The 24,516-nt window shown below is 48.1% G+C and overlaps 1 long non-coding RNA gene, 1 other non-coding gene and 2 pseudogenes across 3 annotated transcripts; 2 read left to right on the top strand and 2 right to left on the bottom strand.

The window, feature by feature from the left end:
• The first annotated feature begins 3,617 nt into the window (after positions 1-3,617).
• LOC120710956 lies at positions 3,618-3,726 on the top strand. Its single transcript, XR_005690122.1, has one exon. It is a non-coding gene; the product is annotated as a small nucleolar RNA R71 (small nucleolar RNA).
• A 12,332-nt stretch (positions 3,727-16,058) lies between these two features.
• Positions 16,059-17,663, bottom strand: LOC120707075. 2 transcript variants are annotated; one of them, XR_005688785.1, is made up of 2 exons: positions 16,772-17,663; positions 16,059-16,223 (listed from the first exon to the last, which is right to left on the bottom strand). It is a non-coding gene; the product is annotated as an uncharacterized LOC120707075 (long non-coding RNA). The 2 variants fall into 2 exon arrangements; XR_005688784.1 differs by having other exon boundaries at positions 16,059-16,233; positions 16,772-17,662.
• A 398-nt stretch (positions 17,664-18,061) lies between these two features.
• Positions 18,062-21,950, bottom strand: LOC120709840 (annotated as a pseudogene).
• Positions 21,951-22,305: 355 nt separating this feature from the next.
• On the top strand, positions 22,306-23,744 carry LOC120709839 (annotated as a pseudogene).
• Positions 23,745-24,516: the final 772 nt, after the last annotated feature.

Below are 24,516 nucleotides of genomic sequence, written 5' to 3'. Positions count from 1 at the left end.
GCTGTTGCTGCTCCAGGTTGCGGATCCTCTCGCCAGTGTATCATTGCCAGTTCCGGGTTGACTCGATGTGCTGGCCCAATGACTCGTCGATGTTGGTGGTGCGCATGTTCAGCTCGCCCATATGCCGAGTCAGAGTGGCAAAACCTCTGGACGAAGCTGTACGTCGCGGGGGTCCGCTGGAGCTGGAACTGGTGGACCGGTGCCTTGAGGCCTGCCGTGCCCACTCGGTGGAGCTGGCACTCTGCCATGACGAACCTCCAGCCTCATATTGCTGTGGTTGAGGCTGAGGTTGCTACTGCATGAACTCTTCCCTTCTGGCCCTGCTTCTTGTTACCCTGCCAGGAAGACCAGAAACACTATGCCGGCGGCTCTCCTCTTGTGGAACAAGAGGGATGGTTAGCGAACGGCAGTCATACAAATGATATCTCACATTTGGCAATGGGATTTCATTTGCATAACCAAGCAAAAAGAAAATCAAGGAGTCATCCGGACCTTTCTTGAGCGTGTGGCCTTGAACCAAGTATGCCTCATCGATCATAACACGGGGCTCCTCAATGAAAGGAACAGGGTTCCCATCTAAGATTCCCATGTTTGATGCGATGCGGGTAACCAAAGAAGTGCATTCAATAGGACCCGTCATCCGAAAATTTGTGAGCCATTGCTTAACCATTGCTTGTGTGGGGGAGATTCGGATCTTATTGACCATGGCATATAATATCATCAACTCATCGTTGCACACTGGTCGTGGATCATCTCTTGGAAAGAGAGTGATAGCCATCCACTTGTGCATCAAACGAAGAGTCGGTTTTGAATGTCATTACACCGAGGTGCAAACTTGCCATGAACAACTTGACTCGAAATCAAACCCCAAAACTCATGTCGATCAAAACCGCGACAAGCTTTTGCAAGGGAAACTAGCAAGCGCGCGCTAAAACCAAGGAGGTGACTGAAATTTCTCCAATTAAAATAGCGTTCAACTCCAAAAAGTCGGAAAGAAACACCATCGTCCACCTCCCGAAGAGTGCAAAGAAACTAGATGGTGAGGAGACGAGAACCATTATCCTCAACGGGCACAAAACCATCCCATCCAACCGCATGCCAAACACGAAAGAAGTCAACGTCCATACCTGTTTTCTCGAGAAGGTCTAGATCGAAGGCTCTGGTATGACCAAAGCTTCGATTCTTGATCATGGCGTAGGCTTGACGCTCGCGGTCATCTTGCAAGTCAAGGTACGGTGCATCATCTTCATCTATTTCTATGTCCTCGGCTTGCGGTTCTTCAGCTTGCTCCTCGAACTGTTCTTCTTGTACGTCTTGCTCATAATCCATTGTAGTCGGTGTTGATACAGGTTCGGGGGAATGATGAGAGCTCGACACGCCCTGCGAACGGGACGAGCCCAACCTCGTCATTCTCTTGAGAGCTCCGGAAATTTTCCGCCCTGCACCTCTCATGCTTGCAACAAGAACGAACAAGAATGAACGAGAACAACTCGATTCGGGTTATGTTAGCGAAATCAAAATGAAATTCTTACCCGAGAGTTGTTCCTCCAAATATGTGATCAATCTTGCAGCAAAGAAATGAGAGAGAGATTTCTTGAAACCAAACTTGAGTCAAAATCCAATGGAAACCCGAGCAACTTGTGAGAGGGAGTGTGAGTGAAGGAAGTGAGCATGAGAGCTTCACACCCCCCTCTCAGCCTCTAATAAAGGGAAGATGGCGCGTGCACCATGGAAGAGGCCGGCCACAACGGCTACGGAGCCGTTGGAGAAGGTGGGGCCTACCCAACGGTCACCTAGGGTCGGCCGACCTGTGGGGTCGGCCGGCCCCATGGTGGGCCCGCTGGGTCTCCCCTTTGGCCAGGCATCTCTTCAACGGTCAAATATTTTGAAAATGTGGTGCACAGCCAAAGTTTGCTCAAAAAGATGTTCAAATTCATTTTCCAAAAGATTTCAAAACTCAGAAAAATGTTTTTGGTATTTTTGTTTAAGGAAAAAGGTGCTAGAAAAATTCCAGCATGTAGAAAACAATTTTGAAAATTTCAAACATGCAGTGGAGAAAAACAAATAAGGTGCAAAGAAAATGTTGAAAAGCGGATGAAACAAACATGAGATAAATACCAATTTACCTTTGGCAAGGGCGCATCGTTTAAAGTCCGACGTGTACGACTTTTCTCCATCCTTCTTATCATTCGTCAGCTCGTCCTGGAAAACTGGATGAGGCCGAACTCTCGACCTTCCGCCACACCGTCTTTTCTTTCTTCTTTCTTTTAGGTGCGGAGGGTCGTTGTTCTAGCTGGGGTTCTAGTGCACCCCAGAGTGCTTGCCCTTCACTATCTTATTGGATCATGAAGCGCTGCTCTTCCCTTTTCTTAAACCTGAAAAACATATCCTCCCTTCCGACACGGAAACGGATTTCTCCCTTTTCGACAGCGATCCTTGCCTTGGCAGACCTTAGAAAAGGTCGCCCAAGTACGAGGTCGACTCTGAGGTCGCCCTCCATATCCATTACCACAAAGTCGGCAAGGACGAAGGAGTCTCGTACTCGTATGAAAATGTGTTCGGCTATCCCTTCGGGATACCGAATGGTTGAATCTGCAAGCTGTACGGGCATAGTTGTTGGGGAAAGAGCAGGGTATTCAAGTGCTTCATATATTACCTTGGGCATTATATTCATGCTTGCCCCCAGATCGCATAGGCATCGCTCGAAGCATTTGATGTAGATCGAGCAGCTGATTATGGGGACCCCTGGATCCTCTTGCACCACTGCTACCATGCCATCCCAAACGTCGTTCCTTGGGGGATAGTACCTACCTGCATGGTTATTGCGAGGTGGCCTCCGGGACGAGTTACCCCGTCCGGTAGACACCATGCTGACATTTTCAACGGGAGACTCGGGTTGCCCCAGGATCTTCCCGCTCTCAACAGCAGGTAACGAAGCAGCAATTTGAGCAAGAAGAGATTCAACCTTTTTATTGAAACTTGACTGGTTTTTAAGAGTTGAAGACAAAGCTTCAAGCTTGACATTTAAATTCTCCAGGGATTTGTCATTGGCCAAGAGCTTTTTATTTATATTTTCGTTCATTTTAACTTGGCCAAGAACAAGTTCTCTCAAGGGAGGTTGGTTTGAATTGAAATTCGAATTATAAGAAGGATTGTAGTTATTACCTCCCTGAAAAGGTGGACGTGGCTGGTTCCACCCCTGGCCTCCTTGTTGTGGACGGTACCCGTTGTTGTTGTTGAGGTAGGCGCAGTCTTCACGGGTTTCAGGGCAATCGTTCCCCAAATGTCCATCGTTACCGCAGACTTCGCACGTGAAGTGTGAACCCATGGCGTAAACGGGAGCATGGATCGGTTGTTTGCTCCCTTCCTCCATCTTCTTGATTAGGAGGTCCAGCTTCACGGCAATCATATCCGTCTCTTTGACGGTATGCATGCCTTTGGTGCGGGGTTGGAGTCGTTCATCGCTCCACCCCTGATTGGAGACCATCTTCTCGACCAATGCTTTGGATTTGGCGATAGTCAGGTCGAGGAAGGCTCCTCCAGCAGCGGCATCGATATTAGCTCGAGATGTCGTCGTGAGCTCGTTATAGAAGCTTTGCAGGATAAGCCACTCATCCATGCCATGATGAGGACAGGTCAGGATGTATTCCTGCAGCCTCTCTGAAGCTTCTGGGATGGATTCCATCCCCGTCTGCTGGAAACTTGAAATTTTCCCGTGCAGGGCATTTGTTTTGCCCAGCGGGAAGAATTTTGCGAGGAACGCCTTGGAGCATTTGGCCCAGGTGTCGATGTCCTTTTCTTTATAAAACCACTGTTTCGCCTTTCCTAGGAGGGAAAAGGGAAACAGACAAAGCTTGACAACGTCGGCGGCGACACCCCATATGACAATGGTGTCGCAGAGCTCTAGAAAGTTCTGCAAATAAGCATTTGCGTCCTCATTCGGCTTGCCACAGAATGGGCTAGCCTGCACCATGTTGATGAGGCTTGATTTCAGCTCGAAGTTCACGTCCCCGACATTGATGTTGGGGCCAGTGGCCACATTGTCGGTGGAGGGGACGGAGAACTCGCGGAGAGTCTTTTCAGCCATAGCCTCAAGAACAAGTGGTGCTTCCGAAATGGGTTCCTGTGCCGGGAGGATAGCGAGAGGAGGAATGACGCGAGGTCGTGTCCTTTTCACGAGCCTCTATGGATTGTCTTGTGTAGTTTTCTGGCAGAGAGAAACCGGTCATACACTACCCCTGTCTTCTTTCAAATCAAAAATAAAAGAAGACATAAAGTGACATTAGCCTGAAAGAGTAAAGACTATATCCTGAGTACAAGGTCTAAGTTAATATCGGCACAATATCTTTGTTCACATGCTGTCCAAGGCAACGGCGCCAGAAATGCTTGTTGACATTTCTTAGCGCAATCACTAGGAATGGTTAATTCCCAGCAACAGCACCAGAAATGCCTATTGGCGGTCCTTAGTGCAATCACTAGAAATGAGGGTGCCGAACCCATCCTAGCAACTGCACCAAGGGGTGCCACTCTCGTGGTATCATCAATACGATTACAGATGGATCCGCAAGCGCACGGATATACAGTTGTAGCATTTCACCCGGAGAGTAAGGGTATCGTCATTTATTTGTGTCCCAAAGGACGGACAGTGGCAAAGGTATTGTACTCAACATTAACCATGACATTGTGCCTCAAGTAATAGGCAATACTCTAACAGGGGTAAGTCCAGATAAAGAATAAGCAAGGGTACTGCGACAGCAGCACACATCCACACTACAAGAGGAACGAATAAAGGAGAGAAACTATAAAACAAAGGTCTACTCTATCCTATGTCAAGTCAGTTGGAGCTTAGGCTAGGTTAGGTGTCCTAGTGCTTCTATCCAAAGCTGGGATTATGTTAGATCATGGTTAGGACTGCAGGTGCCAGGAAAATGGGATAGCGGGGAGAAGGTCCCGCACCGGAGTACATCCAGTCCCGTTACCTCTTTGCATGAACTCCTACACCGAACCCGAACATCGGGGAGTATGCTAAATGCAACACCGCTGTTACGTCGGATGGACAGGGCTGTCACCACCTGCCGTCTACCCCAGTCACACCGTGGAGCACGGTCATATCCGAAGGATCCCACATACGCGAGCACCACGCTCGTGTATGAAGTCACTACTCTAGTGCCCCAGGTCTCCCGCCCTTCGGATGGACAAGTAAAACACTAGAGCAAGCCCGAAAGCACAACGAACCTCTATCCGTACCCGGATCATCTGGCCTAACCAAGACCGTAGCATAACTTATGAACGATCTAAGCATGGATTGATAAACTATCAAGATAGTAAAGCAACCATGGCATAACTCTATATTATGAATAGAAGTCTGACAAGTCAGATACAAAGCCATACCAGGAGCCGAGGATTGCTCAACGACCCCGAGGACGACTTGCTCGCTAAAGAGAACTAGCCTAGCTCCACTACCTAGCTAAGAGCAATAGAGAGGAGAGCCTTCTTGGAGAGAATGGAATGAAGTGTGTGTGTGTGTGTGTGTGTGTGTGTGTGTTGAGAGGGGGGGAGAGAGGCCCTATTTATACTACTTGGAGGTCGGTTTCCCGCCAACGCATATATGGAAGGTGATCAGGTGCCTTGGCAGCCACTCCTCGAGATGCACCTGGACGTGCTGCAGGCCAGGTTCGGCCGACCCTAGGGGTCGGCCGACCCCACCTGTCAGCCATTTGTGCTGATCCTTTGTGGGGTGGTTGATTCTTGGGACCTTATTCTTATCCTCTGGTGCATCTTGTGTGGAGGCCCCGTTTTCTCTGACATGTGGGCCCTCTTTGTAAGGGATGTGATGCCGGATGCGATATTCTGTGTAGTAAAGTGGCGTCTGTTGCGTGTTTTTGTCTTATTCCGCTCTTTCTCATCTAAAATGTACAAAACTCAAAAACAACTGTGGAGCAAGGTTAGTGATACAAATATGTGAGTAAGGCATGTAGTTTTCCTTTATTATTGAGTATAGTTGATGGGTGAAAATGGCACTTAAGCACCATCAACACACATCCTGGATCGCGGACCATGGCAATCCAGATAGTTTTAACACTGCAGAGTGTGTATATTTTACTCATACGATATGCAACATGTGACATCCCGGCCCAACAAGGATGAATTTGAGCCCACTAGTGGCCCAAGTGTGAGTGGCATGGCATGTGTGGGTAGTTGTCTCACCTTGCTAGTTGAGAGTGATTGTCACCAACATATAAACCCGAGTGCCAAGTGCATTTAAGCCCCCGGGTTAACCCTTTTACGCAAAGCGAGGACGAAAGCGTAAGCGGTGTTGGTGCGAGTGCATGTCTTACTCAACGTGAGAGTAGGACTTAGCCATATTTGGGACTGGGGTGTTACAATTGGTATCAGAGCCGACCCTCGCGGTTACACGTGTGTGTGCATGCTAGGGACGTGGACATGTGGTGCATGGCGTGTGTGGATCCTTGTGTGGGCACACGACATGGCATATGTGCTGGTACTAGGCGCATGGACAGCATGTACCAAGAGGGAAAGTTCCTGGACGATTGCCCCAGTGTGTGCGGGTATGTTGACGATGAGGACGTCAGTTCCTTTAGGGGGGTGTATGTGACATCCCCGCCCAACAAGGATGAATTTGAGCCCACTAGTGGCCCAAGTGTGAGTGGCATAGCATGTGTGGGTAGTTGTCCCACCATGCTAGTTGAGAGTGAGTCTCACCAACATATAAACCCAAGTGCTAAGTGCATTTAAACCCCCGGGTTAACCCTTTTACGCGAAGCGAGGACGAAAGCTTAAGAGGTGTTGGTGCGAGTGCGTGTCTTACTCAATGTGAGAGTAGGACTTAGCCATATTTGGGATTGGGGCGTTACACAACGCATCCAACGCGAGCTACCAATGGAACGTGCATAATAAGGTCCATTCCCAGCCAAACATAGTCGATATCCACCCACCTCTACCAAGGGCCATGACTTTTAGCAAGTATTGCATGCTATCAAGTATTTCAACTTCATTTTATGGTCAGACCATGGTACTCACTTTCTCGGGTGCTCCTGGCTTTCAATTGCCGCCGCCGCCACTGCCGACCATCTCATACGCCCTATAAGGAGGAAGAGGAAGGGAGGCTGGCGGAGGAGGCGGGCGAGACGGCGATGAGCTCCGGCGATAGGGGAGCTGCCATAGCCGGGCAGCAAGGGTCCATCTAGCGGGCGGCATCTGGGCGGAGAAGCGAGGCTGTGGTGACAGGCAGCAGCTCTGGCGGTGAAGGCGCCGCTGGAGCCGGGCAGGACAGCGATGGCGGCGGCGGGGAAGGTGAGAGTTAGGGTCTATGATTGGGCCTGATGGGCTTTTCTCAGCCGGGGTGGGTGGCAAGGTGGTTAGGCGCCACTTTAGTTGCACGGAAGGGTCCTGCCACCCACCCTCAGCATCCTTCTTTCTTCCTGTTGTCTATTGAGATATTGCCTAATAAAAGTCCAGTAACAATAAAGCTCAACGTAATTACAAACAAAAAATATAATTTTTACATTAAATATCTAAATTAAATTTTGGTTGCACCATTATGCTTCTTATAGTCAGATCTTTGAGATAAGACCACAATTGAACATATTTGGATGAAATTTTTCTAGAACAATTTTTTTAAAATGCTAGAACAATTCTTCCTTAACCTGGAATAATTTTCCAGCTTCATGGTAAATTGTTCCACCTTCAGGAAAATAATTTTCCACATAGAAAATTATTTAAATATATCCTAGCGTGGTCTTGTTTTGAAGATCTTGTCATGAGGATCGGATCACAATGGTGCAATCAGAATTTAATTTGGGCACCTGGTTTGGAAGTATGAGTGTTTTTCTTCGAATTGAATTGTTTGGGGTGGGCCACCAAAACTGCCCGGAGGACCAAATGTGAATGATTTTGATAGTTGGAGGGCCACCTGGTTTCCAGTTCAGGGTCCAAAGGTGGACTTTCGTGATAGTTGAGGGACCACCAATGGACTATTTCCTCCCACATATGACCGGCCCGTTCCAATCTGACGGTCCATGATTTTCAGGCCCAATAACACAAAAGGAGAAAAGAGGCCCATGCTTATCAACTGGAGTAGTCTGGGCCCACACAAAGAGGAGATTTCCTCTCCGGCCCCCAACCAAGTTGCCCTCTGTATGCCGTTCGCTGCTTCCAGGATGAAGTGGTGGGACTTTTTTCATTTTTATATTTAAAAAAATTAAAATTTCAAAAATATATGGTCGTTCCAAGAAATTTCAAAAATGGACTCCTATCGCCCATGGGGAGGGCGACAGGCCCCCTGTCAACTGGGATGACGACCTAGATGATTTCATGCCATGATGTATAACATATGATGTTCATCGGTTTAAAATGTATTCGCATTTAGTATTGTTAATGTTGTATTATGCTTGTATGTATGTCTCGTACCTAACTTGCATTCACTGGACATGTACATAATGTCGAGTTTGAATCATAGTTAGTCCTAATGGAGCATCGAAGCATAAACATACCATCTATCGTATGTAATAGAAAATACGAGAGTGATCAGAGACGAACGTTGAAGAGTACAAATAAGCGGTCCACAGCTATCTCATTACAAATAAACATCAGATATATCTAACCACCCCTAGGGCGTCGGACCCTCTTAGCCCTCTGCTGGGCACGGACATGGCCCTCGGAGTAGGTGTGACAATCTGGAGACCTCACCTGTCGCTCAGGACGCAAAAGGGGCTGCGGTGTATGCTGCTGAGAGATCCCAAGTGGTGCTCCTCCTAGCTGTGAATACCCCAAGACATTGGGGTCACCGTGCGCGCCAGGTGAGTCTGGAGTCAAGCTGTCGAGTTCGTCTAAGGTGATGCCCTCGTTATCTGGAATGAACATACTCGAAACAAACCCTGCGTAACATATAAACGTAAACCAACATATGTTGCGTGGTAAATTAGTGAGTGTATTGAGATAGTGTTTTGTACCAGGTCGAAAGGAGGAAGAAGGTCCGGCGCCCGCATCGGGGTAGAATCCTACGCATAAAATGTGGATGTTAGCGTACGCTCGTGTCTTCCGTCATGACATGTAGAAACCGAAATACGAAATATAAACTAACCTGTGTAGGCCGGTATCTGTGGCCCCGGTACCATCCCTAGATACTGTCCGCCAACTGGTGGTGCCCCTCTAAACATTCCAGTATGGCCAAACGCAGTAGCTGAATCGTATCATGTTTGTGATATTAGTAAATATGTAGCAACACTTGATCTAATTTTAAAGAGATATCTACGTTACCTGCAGTTGTGTAGTACTGAGATGTCAGGTGGTGCGTGGTCGCCGGACACAGGAACGATGACGAGGCCTGGGACGACCCGTGGCTGTCTTCATACTGCACACGGCTTCCCAAGTTGTGTAGTACTGAACGCAACTGGTCACGCTGCCTCGACCATGCCTCTGTTTGCTCAAACTGGGTCATTGGGGATCCGGCACGTACCCTCGTCAGGTAAGTCGAGCAATCCGTCTCCATCATGTTGCAAAGGCGAAACTGCATCCATTAAGTAAAGGAACAGTTAGTAACACATGAATTATCTTATGATTATTAATATATATGCAAATATGATCAAGAGACTCACCACGCCAGCTAGTGCCTCCACGTGGTGCCAGGCATAGCCATCCTGAGGCCTCGCCTGGTGTGCCTGCGGGTGAGTGTCAACATAAACCAGATGAGCCCGAGTCCGGGGTAAGTACCAGGTGAGGTAAGCCCTAAAGGAGCTGTCTGTGTGTGGTCCTGTTGGATGGACCAAGTGCTCGTCTGCCTGTTCCCATTGATCCACCCACGGCTGCATCTTGGTGAGCCAATCAGCTGAGCACGGCAGGCCACTCCTTGACAACCTACAAAAGTGGACCACGAAAAATTGTTAGATTCGACATGAATGTATGAGCCAAGTTCATTCATAATTACCTATGGTCCTGGCGACTGACACGCTCCAACGCGGTGGGCACCGAAAATTCCTGGCGTTGCCCAAACTGTCTCCTGACTCTCCAGGGGCAATATGCCTCAACCGCGATGTCGTAATCCAGGACGGCTGTAGTAAGCCATAGGTTCGCATTCGTGGAGCAGTGTGAAGATAGGCCTGCTGGTGCACGGGTAGCCACAGCCTCTGGGCTGTAAGGCTCCCAGACAACGTCCTCAAATGTCAGCATGTCGAGCTCCGAAATAAACTCAGGATATGCATGTCTAACCTGCGCATGCGCCCAGAACCTCTGCAGTTCGAATAAGTAAAATTAAAACTGCTCATGCATCGTGTAACAATGAATAACAAATTTAGATTTGTTGCGAACGTACCTGACGCCAGATCCAGAGAGTTCCCATAGTGGGCATGTCGTCCTCCTCGTTGCCGTACATGGCCTCGTGGTAAGGCTCGTGGCTGACGATGGGCTGACCAACGGCTAACCTCTCGTACGACCAAAGTAGCAGTAGTAGTGGGCACCCTGCCAGGATAGCGTTCCCATGTGTCTTCCTGCAGTCATCGCAGAGTCCACGGTAAGTGGCTGCAAGTACCGCCTCACCTCAGCTGTAGGACGGTACATCCTCGTCCCCATCCACAATCTCCCGTGCATACGGAAGGAGAATCATATCGACCGAGTTGCCATGAGTGTTGTTGAACATGATGTAACCAAACAACCAAAGCAGGTACGCCTCCAGTGATCTATTCAAACTGTACTCATCGGCATCCGCAGGCAACAGGGTAGGCTGCATAAACAATTAAGATTAATGGTTTCAACTGACAATGCAACATGTGAATTGTAACAATTAAACTTAAATATGAAATTAATATGTACTGTAAACTGTAGGAACCAGGTCTTCGAAGGACCTGCTACTCGCAGGTGCGGGTTGATCGGACCTGCTTCTTCCACGCGGTGAACCAGGGCAAAACGGGCCTCCAGGTCATCCTTCCACGAGGCCGCCTCCACACGCGGACCTACAGCCACCCCGACGATAGGGAGGCCGAGGAGGTAGGCCACGTCCTACAGCGTAGGAGTCATCTCCCCACACGGGAGGTGGAACGTGTGTGTCTACGGCCTCCATCTGTCAACGAGCGCCGTCAGGAGGGATCGGTCGAGCTGAACAAGCCCACCCTCGACAAGACGGCCCAGAGTCAGTAGACCGGACTCACGTAACCTACAATAAACAAAATTGTCGAAAGAAAGGAATACCGACGAATACATAAGTGATAAACAATAATATTTCATTACATACCTGTCAACCCAATCGTGGTGTATAGAGATCTGCTCCCCAGGTGGACGAGGACGTAGCACCTCTAGGGCTCGGCGCTCAACTGCTGCAAAGAAAGACATGTGGCTGGAGTCGATAACTGGGTCTAGCAAGGAGTCCATCTCCATACCTACATTCAAAAATATATGAGAACACATAGGTACATATATGTTCCATACAAACTGGACGCATGATATTTAAACATTACAGATAGGTTCGATACAAACTAGACGCATGATTGATACATAGGTACATATATGTTCTATACAAACTGGACGCACGATTACTACATATTACAGATAGGTTCGATACAAACTCCACGCACGATTAGTATATAGGTACAAACTGCACACTGGTGGATCATGACACCGAGTGCCTTCCACGAGCAATTCTCGCCGATGGTCGTCTGAACATAGGAGGTGCTCCATCTCTGGGATTTCCGGAAGGACCGACGTCAGCAGCATCGTGAAGTGCATTCTGAGGACACTTCTTGTAGTTGTGACCCAATGCTCTACATTGGCTGCAACGCTTTTGTGCCTTGCTTGCCTCGGACTCGTCCATACCATTCCGAATACGACGTGTCTGACGACGGCCTTTGCCTTTCTTAGTGGCTGGATCAGGAATAAACATCTTGTCCACATTATCCTGAATGAAAGGTCTCACTATTCCAATCCCGTATACCTCATGTCCCCAGGTGGAAACAGCTGCTTCCTTGCTGAAGTAATGTGAAACAAATACTCCTGGCTGCAACCCAGATTCTGCACATGTAGCAAATGAGATGCGAACATGGAAAATGCAATAACTTAGGCTTCATGCAGGAGCAGAAGGCTTTGCCATCTACTGTAATCAAACTCTCTTGTACCACCCTATCTCTACGGATACCACGACCAGTTCTATCCTTGCATAGAACCTCAAATCTATGCTCCATTGTACCTATCGATATGACGCGGTGTAGTTTGGCCTTTTCTATCTTCTGTTGCATATATTATGTCACTCTTGTGCAAAACTGAATTTGGGGGTTGCTGATGTTTATGCTTCAGCCATGTAATGCTCTCTGAAATACTTCATGCACCCATACATGATGAACTCAACAATTCCCACAAGAGGAAAGGCACGACAACGCCGCATAATCATATTGAAACACTCGTGTATGGTTCGTTGTCTGAATACCATACCGCATTCCGTAAGTATCATAAAGGAATGACCATTTCTCCTTAGGGGCACCTCGAATACAGTGTGAAAATGGCTTCTCAATTGAATTCGTAGCCTCTGCAGCCTGACTCGTGCTGGTTCCTGATGCCCTTACCTTCACTTGCTCTGCAGTCAACTGATCAAGCATCTGCCATAAAGCATTGAATTTTCCCTGTTGATTTTTGATGCACAACCTCTTAAACATGTTCTTAAGATCCTTGTTCTTGAAGTGGTCATAGAAGTTTGCACCCATATGCCTAATGCACCACCTGTTGTGGACAACGGGACATAATGGAGGCGTTGTCGCAGTTCCGCGTTGCAATTTCATTATTGATTGTAGCAGACCTGCATGCCTATCACTAATAAGTCACACATCTGGACAAGCAGCAACAACATGAACCTTCACTCGTTCAAGGAACCAATACCAACTGTCTAAGTTCTCATTCTCAACAAATGCAAATACGAGCGGAACTATTTGGTTATTGCAATCTATCCCGATTGCGGTGAGTATCTGACCTTTATACTTTCCAATCAGAAATGTGCCATCAATGCATATCACCGGAAGACAACACTGAAATGCCCGTAACACAGGCACCTAGGCAAAAGAAGGCTCGTTGCAGAATGCTTTGTCCCCTAGTCACGGCTAGTACGAGGTATGTGTCATAAAAGCTTCTAGGATTTCTAGCAGCAACCTGGGATAACATACGAGTTAGGTTATCATATGATGCCTCGTACTGTGCCGAACCGCATCTCGAACACATTTTGTTTAGCCCGCCATGCCTTCAAATAACTAATGGTGTACTGGTAAGTCTGCTCAATGTGTCGAACAATCATTTTTGGCTCATAATTTAGGTTGTCCATAATCAACCCCTTATATTTGCTTTGCAACAAACTCGCATGATATATTGCGATGCAAGGCTGAACTTCTGACAGCAAACAAGTGTGCTCTATCACAATGGAACATTTCCAGTTCGACTTCCATTTTCCCTTAAATGCATGTACTCGCCATGGACATCCATCATTCACACACTTCACCTCATATTCTTTACTGTCATACTTCACAACTCTAAATTCTCGCTTAAATGATATTGCCCATAGTCTCACAGCATCTTTTACGGCTTCAATGTTTGGATATGTTACACCTTGCACTACCTCATTCCCTCTGTACTCTCCACTCCTGATTTCATACGTCTTCTACGACATGATTGCCAAAACCATGCTCCTTCCACTCTTTTGGCAATGAGTACTGCTCGTCATAAGATGAGCCCTCATATTCTTCCATCTCCATTGCGGCTTGGTCCTCTGCCTCCATCTCGTCCACGATGCTATGTATCCTCTCTCCCTCATCAGCAAGGCCCTGTGGTCCGATGTTTTGGTTCTCAATCTCTTCTGACTCATCTTGCTCAACATAGTTGGTCTCTCTTCGAATACTCGGAGTTGCTTGATCTGCACCATGTCGGATTTCATTTTGTGTCTTCTCCCGAGTTTGAACAAGAATGACCAGAGGCCACCCACGCTCTAGAGCTGCTTGTATGGACTTCTGCCAGTCATCAGTGCTGTGTCTCATCATCAATTCCCATAAATCACTTTCTACTTCCCAATTAACAAGAGAATGGACGGTCATCACATGACTCTCTGGATCAACACGGAACCCACGCTGCAGCCACTTATATATGGAACCAAAACTCCTCTCCAGAGGTTTATCTATGGCGCTGGATGTGCACTTAAAGGCAGAAAGGTTTACTCCATTTGGCCCATACAAAACATTGTAGTCACCAAAAAATACTTAAAACTGCATCTTGCTCGACATATCTGTATATCAAAGAATACTTATCGAGTTATACTCTTTACTTCACTACCTTATTCAATAATCCGTAAAAACTAAGTATGGATTTCAACTATAACATTTAAGTATTCATAACTACGTGATGGCACTCAAATTCTATACTGCATATGTGAAATTCTATTCTAAATCGTAATTAATTTATAAACACGTCTCTAATAGTACTCAATTGTAATAATTAATGCGTATTCTTAATTTCCTAAACTAATAATAAACGTGTATCCTTAAACTCCTACTTAAATTGGTTCTACTATAGCACTAATTAAATTTAATTACTCTACAATATCAATGGAAAAATATATAAGTTAAATATAATTACCTGCATATCACAAGGTGCGCAATCCGGTAGGGCTTCGCCGCTTCCCTTCTCCTCACCCTTCTTTTTTCTGGAATTTTGGTGAAATTTTTGGGCTCAAATGAGGAGTGAATGGGGGTGAGGGGCTTATATAGAGGGGGGCCTGTCACCCGAGGGGGGGCGACAGTCGCCCGTTGGGGGGGCGACCCCCCCCCCCCGCCGCCGAGCCCCCGCGCCGCGCTGACCGAGGCCCTGTCGCCCGAGGGGGGCGACAGGCCCCCCTGTCGCCCATTGGGGGGGCGACCCCCCCGAGCCCCGCGCCGCGCTGACCGAGAACCGATTTGTAAATATTTTTTTACAAAAAAGGTCTGTCGCCCCCTGCCTGGGCGACAGGGGCCCACTTTTAAAATTTTTTGGAACAGCCATATATTTTTAAAATTTTATTTTTTTTAAATATAAAAATGAAAAAAAAAAAGACAATGGCGGCGGCGCAGGCGGTGGGCCGAGGTCGCGGTCGGGAGACGAAGGGGAGGAGCTGCCTGTGCCGCGGCAATGGATGGGGTACCGTCCGCGAACGCCTGGCACCAGCTTACTCGACACGCCGGCCCATTACTGTCAGGTAACCAGGGCTGCCGAGCTTTTGCTTATTGTGCCTTCTGGTGATCCTGCGAGATTAGGGTACAGCAGCAAGCAAATACAGGCTAGAAATCGTTGGAAATACGCAGACCAATTCGATTCATATATATATATATATATATATATATATATATATATATATATATACACAGCCTTCGTGGGGTCAATCCGCCATTGAATTTGGGGTGGAAAACCGTCCGATTCATGGTCAGGGGAAAGTGCAGCAGGGCGGGTGCACAGTCCGCTTGTGCACATTGTAGCTTTCGCTGCATCTGTCAGCCTTATCATCCATTTACATATCACAGGCTTGCACTATAAACAAGTGGAACTCAGGAGATGCTACCTTCAAGGATGAACTCATTAAGCTTGCAGAGTACAGATAGATTATTTATACCAACCACCACCGTTGCAGTCTACAAAGGTAGTAGCAAAGTAAACATTATTTTTGCGATTAGTAGCAAAGTAAACATAAATTCACGCAACCAACTCAATAGTAGTATTCGCACATGTGCCCACAACAACAACAACAATACAAGAACAAACCAAATACCAAGTTCATCAGAGTACTTCAGGTTGCAGGCGGGGCGGGTTGTGGCTAGCCGCAAACCCAAAGAGCTCGCTGCTAACATATTTTTGTGGGTTTGAGGATGTCCGCAAAGTCTAACACGCGGGTGACAAATCATTCGTGGGCTTTGCGGCAGAAAACTTAAACCCGCATGTCCCGCATCGAAGGCAATTGGCTGGCTTGCCCGGACAGGCAGCTCGCTTGCTTGCACGGTGCAACTCCATTTGATTAAACCAATAAGCATCGAGTATAGTTGACAGAAACAAAATAAAAGTCAAAAGGCGCATTCATACTCAGAACAACCATGTTTTCTATCATCAATCGAATTCAAATTAGAATTATGTTACATCAGCATGAATAAACAAGAACTGGTAGCTTCTTCCAATAAACGGCTAGCTTCTTCCAGTGTGAACTTGATACCTCATGGGGCCTTCTAATAGCATCTTCATCATCAGAAAACAAATAAGGATAGATGATTAAACTAATCATAGTAAGCTCGTAAGAAAAAATACAATGGATGGATGATTAAACTAATCATAGTAAGCTCGTAAGAAAAAATACAATGTGACTGAACTGCATTCGTGATAATGTGACAGAATCTCGAAAGATCAAAAACATAAGTTTTCACAGAACTGCATGTCTGCAATGTGACAGAATTTTGTAGCTGCATGGGCTCATGCCATTTAATCAATTTTTATCAACGGTGGAGTCCTGAACTTAGGTGAAGGTGCTAAATTTAACTGCAAAACTGAAATCGTGCACTAATATTCAAGTACACAAGAAACCGGGTTTCACAAACAGTACTGAAAAAGTAAATGACAGTTCATTACAAGACAGTTGATTGTAAAAATTAGTTGCATTGATTTTTTTCCTCAGGTTTGGAAGTAAATTTAGTCAAAATTACAAGGTTAGGGAAACTACTTTTGGCTGAAATGCTTGACATATCAAACAAAATACATTAACACAGGCAAAGAAAAACACCTCTTGTTGCTGCTACATGAGGAAAAAACTTGAACTCTGCATAGCCATTAGCACGGTTACACCTAGAGATTTTATCAAGCAAGAATAAAGGCAGGTTAAGCCTAGCAAGACCAAAAACAATTGTCATAAACAAATAGTGAACATAAACCTTGAGCTCTGCATACTTAAGTTTTGTACTGCTACCGACATCTGAACCATATAACAAAACTAGAAGCTAAACGTTGTTATCCACAATTGGTAAACATGGTATCTATTATTTAGTAACATTATTATATGCATAATTGATTTCTTAATTTCACTCAACCGATATAAGTAGGATCAAATGAGCAGGTGTATTCATAGAACAACACATCCATGTACAGGAAGCCAGCTGGTGTTCCTCCTCTCGCATCTCATGTCAGTGTAGGTCACAGCCAAGCCGACGGTCAGCACAAAGATCGCAATTAAGCAGCTAGAGCCCCTGAAGCAGATGCAGCTTGATACCTAGGCGGAGTTCACATAGATCCGGCTAGATCCAAGACCTAGCACAGATCTCCGATCTGCCCAACTTAACAGAGCATGAGGGGCAGCTCGGGGCTGGGGGAAGGAGAGGTGCTGGTGTACCTGACGCTTGCCTCGTTGCTGTCCTCGGTGCTCCGGTCCCGGCGAGGGTGGAGGCGGATTTCGGCGGCGGCGGCGGAGGTGGCGGTGGCGACGAAGGTCTCGGGAGTGGGAGAGATGTGAGACGAGGAGGTCCCGGGCTGGTGGGTTCTTGCGGGTCCTTGCGGACGTACCCTCTTGTCCGCGGGTTTGGTAAGCTGTTTAACGCAAGCCCACGAAGAACTAGCTGTTGGGCCACATCTGCCGCAAACTCTAATTTTGCGGGGCGGGTATGCGGGCTCGTTTAACAACCCGCCCCGCCTGCAATCTGAAGAGTACTGATTGAGAATCAAACTGACACACAACATACAAGCTGCAAAGCAAACTAACTAACAGGACAAGAATGAATTCAAACTCTTGTGGCGATGCTTTCTTGAAGGAAATGGCCAGGCTTTCCTTCAGCTGCATGACATCTTTATTCGAAGACAATCACCTGGTAAGAAACAACGAAGCAAGCATGCTTTAATCAGTTGAAGCAGGGTAGCTCATCGAGTATATTTTTAATAGAGTAGTTCATCGAGTGCTCACGGAGCTGATGGCGAGGATGAGGTGGCTGTCGCGGTTCCATCATGAGCTGATGGCGAGGATGAGGTGGCTGTCGCAGTTCCATCATGAGCTGATGGCGAGGATGAGGTGGCTGTCGCAGTTCCATCATGAGCTGATGGCGAGGATGAGGCCGGCTGTTGCAGTTCCATCCTCTTGTTGTCGACGGCTTATTTTGATCTGATTAGGCTGGCCAGGACGGTGTCTGATCCCCTCCCTCACTGAATCCATGTAGCAGTCGCCGTTGAGCTCTAGTTTCTTCAACCTGTAGAGGTTTTCAACTCCAGAAAGAGAGAGAGCCTCCAAGGCGGCAAATGACCAGATCATCATCTCAAGCTTAGGAGCTGCTCCTGTGTCAAAGATGATACCAGTGATGTCACTGCCCTCAACAACCAGAAACCTGAGCCGCTGGAACTCATCTGCCCTGAACTGGAGCTTGCTCTCGGTGTATGACTTGTGCAGAAGTCTAAGGCAACGCAGCATTCTTAGCTTGCCAAGGACATGTACAGCATCTTCACCTAGAAAAGTGTTCTGCAGTGTTATCTTGGAAAGATGATCGAGATCTGCAATCCACTGGGGAAGTCCACTTTTGAATGTGATACCACTGATGTTTAGGCTCTCAAGAAGCTTTGGAGGAGCGTCTAAAGTAGGCACCACCGCATCAGAATCAGGAGCATTCTTCTCAATTTTGATCAATTGGTTGATCCGAACAGACAAGGACCGAAGGCAATGCAGCTTCTCAATCTGCTTGAACAGAAGGCTCATGCCACCTTTCTTACCATGGAGAACTACACCCAATTTTCTGAGCTCCCGCAGCTCTCCGATATCAGTTAGATCATCATCCGAACTATTGTTGGAAACTTCAACATGGGACAGTACCTCAAGTTTCTTCATTCTTCGGACGCCACTAGGAAGGTGAACTGTCATGAATGACTCCTGAAACCTGTCAGGGCTGTTGTCTGGAGGAGAGACTTTGTTGCCTGCAAGGAAATATTTAAGCATCGGGAGAGTGACAGATTTTGTAGAGAAAACCTTTGTTATTGCTGTTTGTCAGATGTCCAACGTCTCCAAGCATTGCAGCTTCTGAATCTGCTTGGGTAGTTCAGTAACACGTTTTCCTGAGGCTCAAGTACTTGAGCAGCAGTATCTTACAAATATTCTTCATATGCTTCTGTTTCAAGCCTGTACATCCTTCAAGATCCAGGACCTTCAACAGCTTCCACTGATGCAACTCAGGCATAGATTGAAGCAGAGTTCCGGTCACGTCAAATGGCTGGTCTGAGCTGGAGGCATCTTGCAGTGCCATCCCACTGTTCATGGAAAGGCGGTGAGCCAACTCAGGCGGCAAGCATGTGTCGACGAGACTTATATCTGTGGTGATGAATTCATGGACTATATGATGAATGGTGCAGCTCTTGATCTTGCTTGAAGTGCTGGTCTCCCCTGGGCGAACAAAACCACGAGTGACTAGCGCATTGAAGACACGCTCAGCTTGATCTACCAGTGACTTGCTACCTTTTTCTCTGGCAGGGGCAGCTGAGGCCCTGTTGGATATGTTCCAAATTCATATCGGGCTGGCCGACTTTTGCTGTAGCGAAGCGGAGGCCCGAGCAAAGCCAACGGCAGGGCCGGAGCGAAGCGGATTATTGTTTGAAGTTTGGCAGAACTGACAAGGGACTTATTGGTTATGTGGATTCAGATTATGGTGCTAATCTGGACAGGAGAAGGTCATTGACTGGTTATGTGTTCACTGTTGGCAGTTGTGTTGTGAGTTGGAGGGCTATATTACAGTCTGTTATTGCTTTGTCTACTACTGAAGCAGAATATATGGCAGTTTCTAAAGCGTGCAAGGAACTAATTTGGCTAAAAGGCTTGTATGCTGAGGTGTGTGGAGTTAATTCTTTCATCAATCTTTACTGTGACAATCAAAGTGCTATTTACCTTACTAAAGATCAGATGTTTCATAAAAGGACTAAACATATTGATATCAAGTTCTATTTTGTTCATGATGTGATCGAAGAAGGTGAGTTGAAGGTATGCAAGATTAGTACTCATGATAATCCTGCTGATATGTTGACAAAGCCAGTTCATGTTGCTAAGTTTGAGCTGTGCTCAAGCTTAGTTGAGTTGATTGATTAGCCCAAAAGGCTATTGAGGCACCAGAAGTATTCTTTCTTTGTTATGTTCAGGATGAAGGTGTTGATTTATGCTACAAGAGGAATTTGTCTCAAGGTGGAGTTTGTTGGATATGTTCCAAATTCATATTGGGCTGGCCGACTTCTGCTATAGCGAAGCGGAGGCCCGAGCAAAGCCAACGGCAGGGCCGGAGCGAAGCAGAGCCCCCTAGGCCGCACTCCAAGGAAGCTTGGGGTGCGGGGGGCGGAGTCCCCCCCCCCCCCCCCGCGGTACGGTACATATACCTTTGATTAGGGTTTACTCCATTCATTCTCTTGTAAGCCGCCATACGGCGTTGTAACCCAAACTCTTGAAAATAGTGAGAAGTGTTGCTGGCTAGCACCCGTGGTTTTTCCCCTTCGCATTGGAGGGGTTTTCCACGTAAAATCGTGTCTCCATTGTGATTGATCTTACTTGTTTCATCGTTTAGTCGCTGTTACTTGTAACTGGCCCTCAGCGATCCATCTCCTTAGCAGGCTGGTCCTCCTAATTCTATGGTCCTGGGGGAGGATGGATAAATACAGCAAGCAGCTCTTGTGGTTGATAGGCAACTCGTTGTAGTAGAACGTGAGCATTGTCTTGGCAATGTTGTTTCTGTTCCGTTGTAGGCCTTTAAGTAAGATGATGAGTTCCCACGCAGACCTGTCAGGATATATGTAGAGTAGATGAAGGAACATCTGCGAGGCAAAGGTGTCGTGATGGCACTCTTCGGCAACTTCTCTGATCTTGCGTGAAGGGCAGCTTTCGGCGGCAAGGGCTTCTGCTCTGCTCTCTAAGGACAAGCGACGAGTTTCTTCTTTCGGCACGAAGACTGTATGATAAAATCTCCAAGGGATATTGGAATGATAGTAACCTTGATGTTTCCGTCCTGAATTTATGACAACATGGTATGAACAGAAAAATAGAACATTCCTAGAGAAGTCTTCGATACATTTACCACCGCGGCCGTCGTTCAACATGGTATGAAAAACGATTAGCAACCATTTACCTCGCAGACACTCTGTAGCCTTCGCTAATAACTCATATCCTGTCTCAGGTTGAGGTAGTGTTTGCCTCGGTATTTCTTCTGCTATCACAAATTCATGAAATTCATAATTTTTTGGAATGTCAATCCAGACCCTAAGCTGGAATGAGCTCACCACGGAACGATGTTCATACACATTCCTCGCAACAGCTGCTCTTCCCTCGGCATCGTCCCGTGTAATGTTCAACCAGGTCACCCTGAACCTGGCATCTTCCTCAACGGTGTCCAGCGGTAGCTGGCGGAGAACTTTTTCGGTGGCTTTCTTAATGGTGTCCGGCGGCACACCGAACAGCAACTCATCACGTTTCCGGATATCTTCCTCCTCTGCGCCGGCCGGCTGGTCATGGATGATGATGCCATATGGTGATCTGCTTGTGCAGACGGGACGGTGACGCCGTACCTCTGCCGTCGGTAACCCACGTCGCGTGCCCGGACCTTGAGCTCCTGGATCCGCGCTGCGATCTGGTGATGAACCCGAATCGTCCGCAGGAAGTGGTTGATCCGGCGGAGGTATCCTAAGAAGCCCTTGCCGGAGTTGCTGCCCGCAACGTAGTGGATGTAGAGCTCGACGTTGCCCCCGCAGTCGCAGCTGAGGCCGACGACCTGCTTCATCCAGGTGCGCACCTGGTGGTTGCGCTGCTGGGTTTCCGTGAGCTGGAGCAGCTGGCTGTTCATGCACTCCATCTCGTCCCTGATGAACTCCACGTCGCCGCGGACGCCACCAAGCAGCTGCGCCTCATTGACGAGGATGGTGGTGAGGCGGCCTAGGAACGAGTCGAGGCCGCCATTCGCGTCCATCTTCGGTGAAGCACCCGCGACACTATGGATCTACGAGCTGGGAATGCGAAGGCGGAGAAGATTGAGGCTAGCTGCAGTAGCATGCATGCGTGCGAATTAAGCGTGATGCCGGATGCACGGAAGCAGGCTGCTATATCTCTAGGCTCTAGCTAGGACGACCTGAAAATAATAACAGGCAGATCATCATGGAGTATTGGAGTATGTATGTCTACGCAGGCTCCATTGCAGGCTGACCAAGGAAATAGTGATTAGTGATGATTAACCACTTGCATTGAGGAAATTATAGCCTCAGTTAGTGTCCTGACGTGGTTTGATTAAGTTACACCTGCATCAACTTGCGTTGACTGTCCTGGCCATGTGGACAAATGTAAAGATGCCGATGGCACAGAGACTAGATGATTATATTCAGTAGGATCTCCCCATATGCTACGTACAGGTAGCCCTGCTCGATTCAATGTCAGAGGATATATAATTATATAAACTTGAAAAATACTTCCTAATACTTTTCAATGCCTCCCAATGTCTACCCATAATTTAGGTTTTAATTAATTTTAATTATGGAAGGGTAGAATAGTAATTGACCCCAAATCCCCCCCCCCCCCCCCCCCCCCCCGACGCGCACTCTTCCTCCTCTGCTCCTTCCATTCTCTGCTTGCAACAAGATGAAGAAGCGGCGACGTTTGCTGTGGGTCTCGCCATGCGCCGAGGAGCCACCCGATGCTGGGCTGCCTGGTGGAGTTCTACCGGAACCGGCGCCGGCTGCTGGACTGGTACACCGGCCTCCTCGCGGCGTCGCCGTCGTAGACGATCGTGGTGGCGCGGCTCGGCACGCGCCGCACCGTGGTGACCGCGAACTCGGCGAACGTGGAGCACCTTCTCAAGGCCAACTTCGGGAACTACCCCTAGGGGAAGCCGTTCACGGAGGTGCTCGGCAACCTGCTCCGCGGCGGCATCTTCAATGCCGACGGCGAGCCGTGGTGCGCAGCGGAAGCTCGTGAGCCACGAGTTCACGGCGCGGGCGCTCAGGGAGCAGGTGGACTCCGCGCTGGAGGCGGAGGCGCGCGCGGCTCGTACCGGCGCTCGACACGGCCACGGCGAGCGACAGAGAGGTCGACGCGCAGGAGCTCCTGCGGTAGTTCGCGTTCAACATCATCTGCCGGGTATCGCTCGGCGCGGAGCCCGGCGACGGGATGGCATTGCCGCTGTCGAGGCTGGCGGCGGCGTTCGACGCCGCGGCCGCGATCGTCGCCAGGCGGGGCCCGTGCCTGTGGCCGCCGTGTGGAAGGCGAAGCGCGCGCTGGGCGTCGGCTCGGAGCGGCGCCTGCGGGAGGAGCTGGCGGTGATACACGACGCCATCACGGAGCTCCTCCGCCGCGGGAGGGATAAACACCGGTCCCGCGGCGGCGGCCTGGTCTCCCGGATGGCCGCGGCGGGGTACGGCGACGAGGCGATCCGCGACATGGTGATCAACTTCGTCATGGCCGGCCGCGACACGACGTCGTCGGCGCTGACGTGGTTCTTCTGGCTCATGACGCGCCACCGCGACGTCGAGGACGAGGTGCTCGGGGAAATCGAGTCGGCGTCGATGTCGGCGTGCGGCGGCCGGCGGCGACGGCGGCAACCTCAACGGCTCCCGGATGATGCGCATACTCCACACCGCACTCTGCGAGACCATGCGGCTGTACCCGGCGGGGGCGGACGTGCTCCCGGACGGCACGCTCGTGGAGCGCGGCGACCGCGTGACCTATCTTCCCCTACGGCATAGACAGGATGAAGGCGATCAGGAAACTATAATAAGAATGATCATCCTTTTCTTTTTCTTTTAACAAATATTCATTTCACTATATTAAAATTATGAATTTACCCTTTTACCCTTAATTTAAAAAATAACTACAAAGGAATTGCCTTGGAATTTCTAATTCTCTAAACTTCAGAGGTATTGGGAAGTGTTGGGAGGCGTTACGGCATCTATAGGCCCACCGACCATAGACACAACTAATGCCTCCCGACGCCTCCTCATTGACGTCTCCCAATGTCTACCCTTAATTGGGCCCATAAATCATAGACACATGAAATACCTCCCAATATCTCCCCAAGCATTGTAAAAAATACATATAAGGATATGTAGAAGGGCCAGGGCAGAGCTCAGGTATTCTCCAATGTTCTAGCTTAGAGCTAGCTGGAGTAATTCTTTACTCAATAAATAGTGCCAAAATGAAGGAACTAACGAGTAGTAAAGAGATAGTATCAAATATGTATACAATGCAAGACTGACAAGCTAACTGCCTGGATGAAGTCTTGAACGTTCACATGGAGAGAGGATACAGTCATACAGACGCTGATCCTTTTGGATTCGTTTAGCTGGGCTGTTTGAATCTCATATTGTATAAAATAATAGTGAGGAATCAATGAATTCATGTGACCAACACTGAAACAGATCAGAGGAACTAGTAACAGAGTACTGCATCCTTTTCTTCTTCTTATAATACTACTTCCAGCTACATATGGTTGTTAGGAGTAAAAGCCCACGTGGTCTCCCGATCACTGAATCATCAACACAACAAAA

The sequence above is a fragment of the Panicum virgatum genome, chromosome 5K, assembly GCF_016808335.1.
Source record: "Panicum virgatum strain AP13 chromosome 5K, P.virgatum_v5, whole genome shotgun sequence".
Classification (NCBI taxonomy): Eukaryota; Viridiplantae; Streptophyta; class Magnoliopsida; order Poales; family Poaceae; genus Panicum; species Panicum virgatum.
Note: the sequence above shows the minus strand (reverse complement) of the source record. Positions and strands in the feature narration are given on the sequence as shown.